Below are 14,917 nucleotides of genomic sequence, written 5' to 3'. Positions count from 1 at the left end.
AGCTTTTGTGTGGAAATAAACTTTAAAATAAACTGGTGAGTAAAGCAGAATTATTTTTATGAAAGCAATTTATTTCAAAAACAGCACATATCCCACAGCTTAAAGTATTAAAAGCATTATATAATCGAATTACATCATTGAATACAGTGTCCGCATACACCCAGAAGCTGTATCATACAAAGATAAATTGAACTGACAGAAAAAAGAATATTCTTACAACTAAACATACTTCTCCGTTTTTCTCAAACTCAACAGGCATGGACCAGTTTTGTTTCTACAAACGGCGACGCTGTATAGTCAATGTCTAACGCTGTTCCAGCTATTTTCAGGAAAAGTAACATGAACGATCAAAGTGGTAAATCCAGTTTATTGTACTTACCGCCTTACTGATTATGCCAGATGAGTCCTATAGCTCTCTGTCACCTCGATTACAAACTCTGTCTCATCAGCAAGGAAATCCATGTCCATACAGTACGTCAAATGTCTCCTGAGTTGTCACAGCAAACTTACGTGCCTATGTTTGGAGTAGCAATGCGATATTACGCCCTTTACCCTTTCGTACTCTGGGCATGAAAGCCCAATTTCTCTAATATTGGTTGTACATAGCGAATTAAAGAGATTGGAAATTTTCAAATAATTTAAAATTCACGTCTTCATTTGTTTTCTTAGTTCTTTGAAATACCGGGTGATTGTAATTAAAGAGCAGCTACTCACAAGGCCCAGCTTGGGCCTTAATTATCGTGTGACAGTAAAGCTTGATAAATGTTCTAATGTGTTAACGCAGAACTGATTTATGATGAAAAAAAATTAGTTCTTATTTTGGCAACCAGGCGCAAATCTGGTGCTGTAAATGCAAGCAAGGCTTATAGACATGTTTCCATATTTAACGACTTAGTAACCGGACGTGGGCAGAGAAGGTGATACAAATGAGAAAGGCATAATGTTGATTTTATTATTAACTGCCGCTTACATCATTTGTTCAACATGAGCGCCGGAGATATCGATGAGAAGCTGCATCCGTGAAACAATGTGATCAACATTTGCTACCAGCGGCTGCGGTGGAATCTGAGCAACGCGTTCTTGCATATTCGACTTCACATCAGGTAGAGACAAGACGTGTCCTGACAGACGTGTTCTTTTAGATACTCCCAGAGCAAAAAGTCACATGGATTCAGATCAAGTAGTCTTGCAGGCCATGCATCTGGAAAACGTCTTGAGATAACACGTTCGAGGAAGATTGCATTAAGAAGATCTTCCAACGCGCGAGTGACATGAGGTGTTTCCCCAGCTTGCGTGAAAACAGTGGTTTCCAGACAGTTGCGCTCTTCCAAAGCAGGAATCACTTGCTCTATAGAAGGTCTCTGCAACGTGCAGACGTCACAGTACGCCTGAAAGGCCCTCTGGGAGTGTTCTCTTGAAAGAAGAACGGACTGAGAATCCACAGCATAGAGTCACATACGGCAAGTTCAATGACTCTTCGTGCACGATACACAGTTTAATAGTACCCCAAATTAGGCAGTTCTGTGTATTCACTGCACCCTGTAGTGTAAAATGTTCTTCGTCGCTCTATAAAATATTTCCCGGCAACGTGTCATCAAAACGTGCCAGAAAACCAACAGAAATTTGTTGCGGGTCATCAGGTTTCATTTGCGGCATCGTCTGGATCTTACAGGGGTACCATCGTAAAATAGACCGCAAAACTTCCCGTACTGTTGACGATGAGATGGACAATTCTCGTGACACTGCACTTGCCCTAGCACCACTGCTTGGTCAGTTTCAGCAACAGCCAGCTTATCAGTAACTGCCATCGGGATGGATGCCTTCCTCTTCCACATGCAGCATCAAGATCAGCCGTGTTTTCGAATTTCTTTACCAACTTCTTTAAACGATTTGATGACGTCAGGCCTCTCCTCAGAACTTTCGGTCGGCCATACTCTCTCAATATAGCACTGTAAACTGCCATTCACATGAAACAGTTTCACTAACAGCATACGGTCACTCTTCTCTATAGCTATACTGTTCACTCATGCTATGGCTTGTCATACAAACAGTGTACAGCGTCAATTTTGAGCTGGCTGCCACAACTGGAACTAATTTGTTTTTAAGCACAAATAGGCTCTGCATTAACGCATTAGCATATCTGCCAAGTTTCGCTGTCATACGATAATCAGGGCCTACACTGGCCCTCCTTGAGTAGCTACACTTTAATTATAACCGCACAGTACAACTAGATGATGATGATGAGGTCCCATACTTCGAGGAGCGTGGGGGACGATGCGGGAGACCCGCACCGCTGTCCTAGGCAAGGTCCTAGTGGAGGTGGTTTGCCATTTCCTTCCTCCCACCGTAAAGGGGATAAATGATGGTAATGATGCAGACGACACAACAGCACCCAGTCATCTCGAGGCAGGAAAGATCCCTAACCCCGCCAAGAATCGAACCCGGGACCTCGTGCGCGGGAAGCGAGAACGCTACTGCAGGCCCATGAGCTGCGGACGTACAACTAAAAGGTCATAATTAATTGTAACGCATACATTTCTCTTCAAGAAAATAAAACTGTGCACTCAATGCAGATAAACTCCGTTTTGTGTCGAATTCACAATATCGAAAAACATTTGTTAGCTTGGCGAGTGTGCAAGTTCGTGTCACTCATCTGCTACCAGTGACGGCGCGCTACCGGCACACTCCACTCCTCTTTGCTCTTTAAAACGAGATCGTGGTTGTGACGCAATGCCTGTTTGTCGTCGAACTGATGACTGGCATTACCTCGAAGAAACTGTCGCTAAATTCATCGGTACTCATTCCCAACATCCACTTTAAATATGCTTTCACGTCAAAATGCGACAATAATTGCTTACATAACGCCATCGTTATTCATTGGGTCGCGCTAATGATTACTTTGCTTTCGTTGTGTTTGTTTTTGTTTACATTCGCAACCAGCTTTCCTCGCAATATGTTAAGTTATAGGAGAGTGAAATCGTCCTAACCTCCAGATGAAAAAGTTAAACGGAAGGGTCAGCAACCACGCCTGTATTAGCAAGAAAACGGAATGGATGGGATCAAGTCTAACAAGGAGAACTCGCCATAGGTCGTTCTGTGACGTCGAAACTTTTCAGGATGAAAGAAGGCAGAAAATAAAGGGACACCAATTTGGGAGGGATAACAACACTCAACAGTTTCCGAGAAAATGAGTCAAAGTTTTGACACGAACTTCATCAGTTCGTACACGCGGTAGCGTAGTGACTTACACTAGAGGTCAAATTTCTGTGTCCCGCGTTCAAATTCAGTCTTATGTTACTCTTATCTGTTGTTTTCGTGGAAGTATTTGATATAAATGTTTTTGTGACAACGAGAAATACCATGAAATTACTGACAAATGAAATAAGCATTTCAAATCGTACATAAATAGATTTTATCATTACAAATTTTATATAACTTTATAAAGGGCTATTCCGTGAATATGGTACAAACTCTCAGGGATGATGGAGGAGGGTGAATATATTAGTTCGAGGTAAGAGGTGATATCTATCATAAAACCGTTCAAAGCATAAAAATTCGTAGCGCTACGAGCAACGTGGTAAGGTACACATGTTGCATTTCTTTTTTTTATTGTGAATATCGTTACGAAAACCAAAGTTAACGTTGCTAAATATCTCGAAATCTAGCTTTAATTTCGCAGAAAACGTAGTATATCGAAGCACTTTCTAAGAATCTGGAGGTTGCAATCGATTACGGATCAAGATGTGTATTTTAACTGCATCGCCTTTATTTGCGATATCCCTTTGTTATACAGTGAGAATAGGGCACTTCTAAAACAGGCGAATGATTTTATTCACCTGACAGTAAAATTATACGTTGTAGGGTTTGCAGACCTGTATACATTTCGGCGTAACTGCTTTTAACGTACACGTCGATAACCTATATCACTGTATAAGGAGGGATCGCTTTGCCCACACCATGAGCCAATAATATACAGAAACGACTCCATTTCTACATAAATTCGCAAAACTTCGTCCAAAAACTGATTATGGGTACCCTTTCTGGGATTTCGAGATTTTATAACTGTTACGTACACCATTCTGATGCCGTCCCATTATTCCATTTACGTCTTGTTGGACTCAAGGACAACATTTGCCATTGACTTCTTGGAGATAAACAAGATGTTTTAGTACCATTTTTCCGGAGAGTGTTTATTGGTGAGGAGTGCGCAAGCTCACAAGTTTAAAACAGCTATAACTATGGAGAACCCAAGTGAAAAACGGTGGATAGATTCGTGGGTGTTCGATCGTTTTACAGAGGCTATAAACAATGGACTTTTGGTTACTATGCGAGCATTGCAGCAGTGGGCAATGGCTTCAGCAGCATGATTGTAGTCGGAAAGTTTTGAAGTCAAAGCCACAAACACCTCCTGCTATTCTCTCAAGAAGAAATACAGAATTCAGCAGCATCTTGTCACCAAATACAAGGTTGCTTTTGCGGAATTATTGGAAACGGCAAGAACGCTTCAACATCAAACATGCACTATAATTCAGGAACTCAACCCTGATTTCGTTATGCCGGATGAAACCGGGTGTATCACATCTCAGAGATTGTTGTCGTTTCGAGGTGAGGAAGTTTTGGAAATATCTGTCGGCCAATTGAATCACCTGACGCGGTTTTACATTCTCCAACATAAAATAGCAAGTTCTGTAAAACTGTTACCAACAGTTTTTGTTTGTTTCCAGAAAGTCAGTCGCAGTCCAATAAGACATAAGCCAATTCTTGGAACGGCATAATAATGTGTACGCAACAGCCACAAAATCTGAGAAGATAAAAAAAACAGCTATTATCAGTTTTTTGACAAAGTTTTGCTGCCTTACATAAGAAGGGAGCCGTTTCTGTACATTACTGGCTCGTGATGTGGGCAAAGTGATACCTCCTTATACGATGGACTGTCTGTCGATGATTTCGGAATATCGACATGTTCATTAAAACTAATTCCACTGAAATGTATATTATTCTGTCAACCCTGGGATGTATACTTTTACTAACATGTTTGAGCCGTGTGCGGCTCGCGTTGATGCCGTTCATAGCTAGGCAATTGTAATAGCGATAGTGGCGACTCGTTTTCTTAGTGTGTTCACTGGCTCCACTACGTTTGCTCGCCTCGTCTCTCCGTGAGTGGCAGCAGCAGCGCTTATCGATAGCGCGTACTGTGGTACCATCTTTGGAGCGGCCTCTGATATTTCCGGGTGGTCGTGTGTCGAACTAGGAGTTGGGATGGAGCAGCAGTGAGGGCCGGACAGCCACTACTCGACCGACCACTGGCAACACATGCACTGTCCGACGGAACGATGAGGTCGTGAGAGTGCACGGCCACGTCAAGGACCGGATTCAGTGAGTTTTAGTTGAATGGACAGTGATATTCGAGTAGTGACACTTTCACCTGTGTGTGTGTGTGTGTGTGTGTGTGTGTGTGTGTGTCTGCCCGTCGAAGTCTCCTCATGGCAATAAGTTGACAGTTGACGATTTATACTGGGATCCTTCCCGTGCCTGGCTTGAGTGGGGACGACCGTTGGTTGGCCGTTCGGTCGGTCGTCGCAGCGGACGACGTGCATTTGGTTTTCCGACCGCTTCTGGCTTCTCTGTGTTTGTGCCGACTTATATTTCGTCCGTGTTGTTTCACAGTTTCCGTGTTATATTTCGTCCGTGTTGTTTTAGATTGTTTGAGACATTGTGGAATTGTCTTCGCCGATCTGTGTGAATCTTGTGTGGTTTTTAACGTGCAGTTATTTATAGGCTGTCTGCGTTCTGAATCGTTGTGTGTGCGAGGCAGTTGGCTATGGAGGGAGCAGCGAGGAGATCCGCAGCGCGAAGGGCAGGTTGGGACCGCTGGTGGCTTACAGGCACTGTCGGATCGAGGGGCTGTAGCCGACGACCGAACCCAGGACGTTTCAAGTTGCGTGAACCGTATCCAGTACTGAAACCTCCACTGTTTGAGATGTCAGTGTTGTTGGCGCGTTGCTGATCCTAGGGTCGGTGAGACCAACCGCAACAAGTGGAGTCTGTCAGGTTGGCGGAAGCTATTACCCGCCTTCTACTCCTTGATGTTAGTTTGGATTTAATATTATTTCAATTAGTGACGTGCAACTAGCGGTATTTTCTGTCTCGTGGCCGCTAACGTCTCAGTTGTATTGGTTAGTCGGTCGGTCGGCACTTAAGCTACCCCAAGTGTGAGTTGCCATCCTGTTGCGTAAGTACAACTCTTGGCTGCCTGTCTCACCACTTACACAGCTGTAGTCACCTTCCTGAGGTCGATCCAGGGAGTACTGTCTGTGGATCAAAAAATGGTTCAAATGGCTCTAAGCACTATGGGGCTTAACATCTGAGGTCATTAGTCCCCTAACTTAGAACTACTGAAACCTAACTAACCTAAGGACATCACACACATCCATGCCCGAGGCAGGATTCGAACCTGCGACAGTAGCAGCAGTGCGGTTCCTTACTGAAGCGCCTAGAACCGCTTGGCCACAGCGGCCGGCGTATGTGGATCACTCCGTATTATTTGGAATCGTCTTCAGAGATAAGTCACGCTTTGAACTAAACCACAATGACGAGCCAAGACTTTTCTGGAGCTGACCGGACAGTGGTGGAATACCAATCTAAGTGTCATCTGCAGTACCGCCCGACAACCAGGAGTGATGATGGCCTGTGTGCCATTTCTTTGGTAGTCACCCGAGGCACTCTTGCAGCACAGCTGTCCCACTTCGATATTCTACGCCCCGTTTTGTTGCCCTCCACGACAAGCCATCCTGGCTTACATTTCAACAAGATAATGCCCACACGCTCACGATGGGAGTTCCTGCTGCTTATCTTCGTGCTTGCGAAACCCTACCTTCGTCAGCAAGGTCAAAGGATCTTTCCCCAGTTGAGAATGTGTAACGTCGCGAGTCAATACGCGATAACTTTATTACAGTAAGCTACTGTGCACAACAGCCCGCAGCGTTGGAGCCGTTGGCTGTGAAGGAGACAGCCAGTTGTGTCTTAGCAATGACTCATTCGCACCTGTCGCTATGCTTGTTGTGGGAAGCGCTATCTGTGTCACTTTGAGCGACTGAATATTCAAACTCCTGAAAATCTAAATAAACTATATTAAATATTATTTAATATCGTTTAATGTCGATACACTGCCTTTTGTTGTTCAAGAGAATATGGTATAAAAATTTCAGCCTTCTATCTGTCATAGTTTCGGAGTTAGAGGAAATTACCTAAAACACCCCTAACTGACACTTAGACTAAAAAACTCAGTTAGGAATAATAACAGTTTGTCTTTTAGTATCATTTGAAATCATTACTGGAGTTCACAAAATGTCAGGTCAATTTATTTGGATTTTCATACTAAAAACGCCAACTACTTTTCATTTTCGTAATATAAAATTCAGAAAAGATTATTGTTTAATTAATATGTATTTGTTTTGTTGTTGTGGAATGAATGTGAATGACTGAGAGTGTGAAAGTGGGACATACGTAGAAATTCAATATTGTATATCGTACCACATTACGTAGCTGTGTAGTGGGAAAGTTGTTTTTTCCCCTCATTGCTGATGACGTATGTCTAAGAGTACTTACTTTTATACGAAGGCAGCCAGAATAGCCATTTGCCCAGTAATAGTTTTCTAAAACATTATATTAATATTTGTTTACTGAAATGACGTGAATGCAACAGGGAATAGTGATTGGCGTAGGACAGTTTTGGCGCGAGAATGATCTCGAACGACTGTTCTGATTGGCTGGTCATTTGATCAACCAATCAGAGTTTAGCACTTCCCGCGCACTGGCAGGTAGTTATAGGCCGTGGAAGGAGCAGCACTGAGGAGTCGCTGGCTAGCTATTGAACGGGCAGGTCATGTTGAACGTGTCCGTCTGCACAATGTGTAAAATGAAGACGTTATTGGAATTTAGTGTCCACATTGTGTTGCCGTAGAAGTAGTTGCATTTACGGACAGTTTTGTGAAGTTTGGAAGTTCTAGAACTGTTTTGTTGGAAAGATAAACGTGTGTATACGGAATATTTGGCGAGCAATTTCTTTAATAGAAATCCACTGAAAAGGACAGAATGTGAAACTCAGACATAGTAGCGGAGTATTGACTGTTTGGGTTGGACTGAAGTACATTTCTGCCTGCTTTGCGTGAATACTGGGTTACATGAACTGTGAACTGAGGACAGTGATTTTGTTCGCTAATTACATGTGGGCTGATGGCGGGTATTTTTTTAACTCGTATGGAATAAAAGACTCGTTTCAGAATTCTGACATTTTACTGAGAGAACGAAGCGACCACTTTCCGCCCGAAAAGTATTATAAGAATTTACGGGATAGCTTGCTACCAGAGTTTACGCGGACTTTGCAACGTAGGTATTGACGGCGTTTTCTTCAACGCTGCTTTGATGTCGTCAGCGCAGTACATACGTATACAGAGAAACGGGCTGGTGATCTGCCGCCGTACTGAGGTAGGTGGAACTTTGCAGTGATCAGTACGACGAAAGGCAGTAAAATCAGTACCAGAAATGAACACGCCCCGCCGCAAATGGTTGGATCATTTTGGGCAGTATCCTCCAAACAGCTCGGGATTTTGCCGATCTAACGCGCCAGCTGGACATAATTTGACACGACAGCCCTCTGGAGAACATCCAACAACTCTATCAATGAGTGTGAAGCCGAACAACTTCTTATATAAGGGACGAAGGTGGAGCAAAACGCTATTGACTTGCTCAGTTTGTGAGGCTCTTTCTCTTGAATAAAACGTCCAGTTTTTTTTGAAATTGTAATCATTTGTTTTCTCTGTACATGTTCGTCCCACTAGGATAATTCCTTCGTGATGCGACACCCATTCTTTTTCCCTTGCTTAGTGTGTACAAGGGGCAGTAACATTAAAACGAGATAGAAAAAATAAGTAAATTGTTTCTTTTTTCATAAGTAATCGCCATAACTGTTAATACATGTATCCCAGTGTGAGACAAGACGGGAAGCATCCTCATGGAGAAACGTTTGCTCTTGCCTGGGGATGCTTGGTCGCACCCACGCGAGCACCTCTTCGTCCGAAGCAAATCGATGGCCGCGAACGTCATTCTTCACGGCTCCAAAAACATGGAAATCATATGTGGGGAGATCGGGACTGTAAGGAGGATGTATAAAGGCTACCGAGCGAAACTTGTGCATCGTATGCCAAACACCCTTGACAACATGCGAGCCTGCCTCGCTACAATCATGATACCGTAGCCACCACAAGCATTTTTCCATGAAGGTGTTAACCGTCTTCTCTCACAGTGATATAACTGTATTTATAGTTACGACCATTGCTTTTGAAATAATAAACAGTTCACTTACTATTTCCCCATCTGCCTCGTTTTCCTGTGACTGTCCTCTATGTACACACATCAAAAAAAGTTCTGCATCACCTCGGTTCCGAGAGTTCCGGAACCTGTATAGAGAACTGGAGTAGAGATCAACATAAACATCATTTCCGCTCTTTTTATTGCTCATGAAAACCACACATTGCATGTTGTACCATCATACAGCGAGACCTTCAGAGGTGGTGGTCCAGATTGCTGTACACGCCAGTGCCTCTAGCACCCAGTAGCACATCCTCTTGCATTGATGCATGCCTGTCTTCGTCGTAGCATACTATTTTTTTTTTTTTTTGTCATCAGTCTACTGACTGGTTTGATGCGGCCCGCCACGAATTCCTTTCCTGTGCTAACCTCTTCATCTCAGAGTAGCACTTGTAACCTATGTCCTCAATTATTTGCTTGACATATTCCAATCTCTGTCTTCCTCTACAGTTTTTGCCCTCTACAGGTCCCTCTAGTACCATGGAAGTCATTCCCTCATGTCTTAGCAGATGTCCTATCATCCTGTCCCTTCTCCTTATCAGTGTTTTCCACATATTCCTTTCCTCTCCCATTCTGCGTAGAACCTCCTCATTCCTTACCTTATCAGTCCACCTAATTTTCAACATTCGTCTATAGCACCACATCTCAAATGCTTCGATTCTCTTCTGTTCCGGTTTTCCCACAGTCCATGTTTCACTACCATACAATGCTGTACTCCACACGTACATCCTCAGAAATTTCTTCCTCAAATTAAGGCCGGCATTTGATATTAGTAGACTTCTCTTGGCCAGAAATGCCTTTTTTGCCATAGCGAGTCTGCTTTTGATGTCTCCTTGCTGCGTCCGTCATTGGTTATTTTACTGCCTAGGCAGCAGAATTCCTTAACTTCATTGACTTCGTGACCATCGATCCTGATGTTAAGTTTCTCGCTGTTCTCATTTCTTCTACTTCTCATTACCTTCGTCTTACTCCGATTTACTCTCAAACCATACTGTGTACTCATTAGACTGTTCATTCCGTTCAGCAGATCATTTAATTCTTCTTCACTTTCACTCACGACAGCAATGTCATCAGCGAATCGTATCATTGATATCCTTTCACCTTGTATTTTAATTCCACTCCTGAACCTTTCTTTTATTTCCATCATTGCTTCCTCGATGTACAGATTGAAGAGTAGGGGTGAAAGGCTACAGCCTTGTCTTACACCCTTTTTAATATGAGCACTTCGTTCTTGATCGTCCACTCTTATTATTCCCTCTTGGTTGTTGTACATATTGTATATGACCCGTCTCTCCCTATAGCTTACCCCTACCTTTTTCAGAATCTCGAACAGCTTGCACCATTTTATATCGTCGAACGCTTTTTCCAGGTCGACAAATCCTATGAAAGTGTCTTGATTTTTCTTTAGCCTTGCTTCCATTATTAGCCGTAACGTCAGAATTGCCTCTCTCGTCCCTTTACTTTTCCTAAAGCCAAACTGATCGCCACCTAGCGCATTCTCAATTTTTTTTTCCATTCGTCTCTATATTATTCTTGTAAGCAGCTTCGATGCATGAGCTGTTAAGCTGATTGTGCGATAATTCTCGCACTTGTCAGCTCTTGCCGTCTTCGGAATTGTTTGGATGATGCTTTTCCCGAAAGTCAGATGGTATATCGCCAGACTCATATATTCTACACACCAAGGTGAATAGTCGTTTTTTGCCACTTCCCCCAATGAGTTTAGAAATTCTGATGAAATGTTATCTATCCCTTCTGCCTTATTTTACCGTAAGCCCTACAAAGCTCTTTTAAATTCCGATTCTAATACTGGATCCCCTGTTGTTGTTGTTGGTGTTGTTGTTGTTGTTGTTGTCGTCTGCAGTCCTGAGACTGGTTTGATGCAGCTCTCCATGCTACCCTATCCTGTGCAAGCTTCTTCATCTCCCAGTACCTACTCCAACCTACATCCTTCTGAATCTGCTTAGTGTATTCATCTCTTGGTCTCCCTCTACGATTTTTACCCTCCACGCTGCCCTCCCATGTTAAATTTGTAATCCCTTGATGCCTCAATACATGTCCTACCAACCGATCCCTTCTTCTAGTCAAGTTGTGCCACAAACTTCTCTTCCCCCCAATCATATTCAATACCTCATCATTAGTTACGTGATCTACCCACCTTATCTTCAGCATTCTTCTGTAGCACCACATATCGAAAGCTTCTATTCTCTTCTTGTCCAAACTGGTTATCGTCCATGTTTCACTTCCATACATGGCTACACTCCATACAAATACTTTCAGAAACGACTTCCTGACACTTAAATCTATACTCGATGTTAACAAATTTCTCTTCTTCAGAAACGATTTCCTTGCCATTGCCAGTCTACATTTTATATCCTCTCTACTTCGACCATCATCAGTTATTTTACTCCCTAAATAGCAAAACTCCTTTTCTACTTTAAGTGTCTCGTTTCCTAATCTAATCCCCTCAGCATCACCCGATTTAATTCGACTACATTCCATTATCCTCGTTTTGCTTTTGTTGATGTTCATCTTATATCCTCCTTTCAAGACACTGTCCATTCCGTTCAACTGCTCTTCCAAGTCCTTTGCTGTCTCTGACAGAATTACAATGTCATCGGCGAACCTCAATGTTTTTACTTCTTCTCCATGAATTTTAATACCTACTCCGAATTTTTCTTTTGTTTCCTTTACTGCTTGCTCAATATACAGATTGAATAACATCGGGGACAGGCTACAACCCTGTCTCACTCCTTTCCCAACCACTGCTTCCCTTTCATGCCCCTCGACTCTTATAACTGCCATCTGGTTTCTGTACAAATTGTAAATAGCCTTTCGCTCCCTGTATTTTACCCCTGCCACCTTCCAGTTAACGTTGTCAAAAGCTTTCTTTAAGTCTACAAATGCTAGAAACGTAGGTTTGCCTTTTATTAATCTTTCTTCTCTTCTAAATCCACTCCTGTTTCTTCTTCTATCACATCAGACAAATCTTCACCCTCACAGAGGCTTTCAATGTATTCTTTCCACCTATCTGCTCTCTCCTCTGCATTTAACAGTGGAATTCCAGTTGCACTCTTAATGTTACCACCGTTGCTTTTAATGTCACCAAAGGTTGTTTTGACTTTCCTGTATGCTGAGTCTGTCCCTCCGACAATCATATCTTTTTCGATGTCTTCACATTTTTCCTGCAGCCATTTTGTCTTAGCTTCCCTGCACTTCCTATTTATTTCATTCCTCAGCGACTTGTATTTCTGTATTCCTGATTTTCCCGGAACATGTTTGTACTTCCTCCTTTCATCAATCAACTGAAGTATTTCTTCTGTTACCCATGGTTTCTTCGCAGCTACCTTCTTTGTACCTATGTTTTCCTTCCCAACTTCTGTGATGGCCCTTTTTAGAGCTGTCCATTCCTCTTCAACTTTACTGCACACTGCGCTATTCCTTATTGCTGTATCTATAGCGTTAGAGAACTTCAAACGTATCTCGTCATTCCTTAGTACTTCCGTATCCCACTTCTTTGCGGATTGATTCTTCCTGACTAATGTGTTGAACTTCAGCCTACTCTTCATCACTACTATATTGTGATCTGAGTCTATATCTGCTCCTGGGTACGCCTTACAATCCAGTATCTGATTTCGGAATCTCTGTCTGACCATGATGTAATCTAATTGAAATCTTCCCGTATCTCCCGGCCTTTTCCAAGTATACCTCCTCCTCTTGTGATTCTTGAACAGGGTATTCGCTATTACTAGCTGAAACTTGTTACGGAACTCAATTAGTCTTTCTCCTCTTTCATTCCTTGTCCCAAGCCCATATTCTCCTGTAATCTTTTCTTCTACTCCTTGCCCTACAACTGCATTCCAGTCGCCCATGACTATTAGATTTTCGTCCCCCTTTACATACTGCATTACCCTTTCAATATCCTCATACACTTTCTCTGTCTGTTCATCTTCAGCTTGCGACGTGGGCATGTATACCTGAACTATCGTTGTCGGTGTTGGTCTGCTGTCGATTCTGATTAGAACAACCCGGTCACTGAACTGTTCACAGTAACACACCCTCTGCCCTACCTTCCTATTCATAACGAATACTACACTTGTTATACCATTTTCTGCTGCTGTTGATATTACCCGATACTCATCTGACCAGAAATCCTTGTCTTCCTTCCACTGACCCCTACTATATCTAGATTGAGCCTTTGCATTTCCCTTTTCAGATTTTCTAGTTTCCCTACCACGTTCAAGCTTCTTACATTCCACACCCCAACTCGTAGAACGTTATCCTTTCGTTGATTATCCAATCTTTTTCTCATGGTAACCTCCCCCTTGGCAGTCCCCTCCCGGAGATCCGAATGGGGGACTATTCCGGAATCTTTTGCCAATGGAGAGATCATCATGACACTTCTTCAAATACAGCCACATGTCCTGTGGATACACCTTACGTGTCTTTAATGCAGTGGTTTCCGTTGCCTTCTGCATCCTCGTGTCGTTGATCATTGCTGATTCTTCCGCCTTTAGGGGCAATTTCCCACCCCTAGGACAAGAGAGTGCCCTGAACCTCTATCCGCTCCTCCGCCCTCTTTGACAAGACCGTTGGCAGAATGAGGCTGACTACTTATGCCGGAATCTTCGGCCGTCAATGCTGATTATTTATCAAAATTTAGACAGTGGCGGGGATCGAACCCGGGGCCGAAGACATTATGAATCAAAGACGCTACCCCTAGACCACGGGTGCGGCGTACTATACACAACTTTATCAAGCCACTGTTGGTCCATATTGTCCCACTCCTCAACGGCGGTTAGGCGTAGATCCCTCAGAGTGGTTGGTGGGTCACGTCCTCTATAAACTGATCATTTAAATCAATCCCTGGCACGTCGGTAGGGTTCATGTCTGGAGAACATGCTGGCCACACTATTCGAGTGATGTCGCTATCCTAAAGGAAGTCATTCACAAGATGTGCACGATGGGGGTGCGAATTGTCGTCCATGAAGACGAATGCCTAGCCAATATGCTGCCGATATGGTTGCACTATCGGTCGGAGGATGGCATTCATGCATCGTACAGCCGTTACAGCGCCTTCCATGACCACCAGCGGCGTACATCGGCCCCACACAATGCCACCCCAAAACAGCAGGGAACCTCCACCTTGGTGCGTTCGCTGGACGTTCAGCCTGACCAAGTTGCCTCCAAACACGTTTCCGACAATGGTCTGGTTGAAGGCATATGCGACACTCATCGGTGAAGAGAACGTGATGCCAGTCCTGAGCGGTCCATTCTGCATGTTGCTGGGCCGACATGTAGCGCCCTGCGTGGCGTCGTGGTTGTTAAGATGGACCTCGCCTTGGACGTCGGGAGTGAAGTTGCACATCATACAGCCTACTGCGCACAGTCTGAATCGTATCACGACGTCCTGTGACCGCACGAAAAGCATTATTCAACATGGTTGCGTTGCTGTCAGGCTTTCTCCGAGCCATAATCCGTAGGTAGCGGTCATCCGCTGCTAGAGTAGCCCTTTGGCGGTCTGAGCGAGGCATGTCATCCACAGTTCCTG

The sequence above is a fragment of the Schistocerca piceifrons genome, chromosome 6, assembly GCF_021461385.2.
Source record: "Schistocerca piceifrons isolate TAMUIC-IGC-003096 chromosome 6, iqSchPice1.1, whole genome shotgun sequence".
Taxonomy (NCBI): domain Eukaryota; kingdom Metazoa; phylum Arthropoda; class Insecta; order Orthoptera; family Acrididae; genus Schistocerca; species Schistocerca piceifrons.
This window is presented reverse-complemented; position numbering follows the sequence as displayed.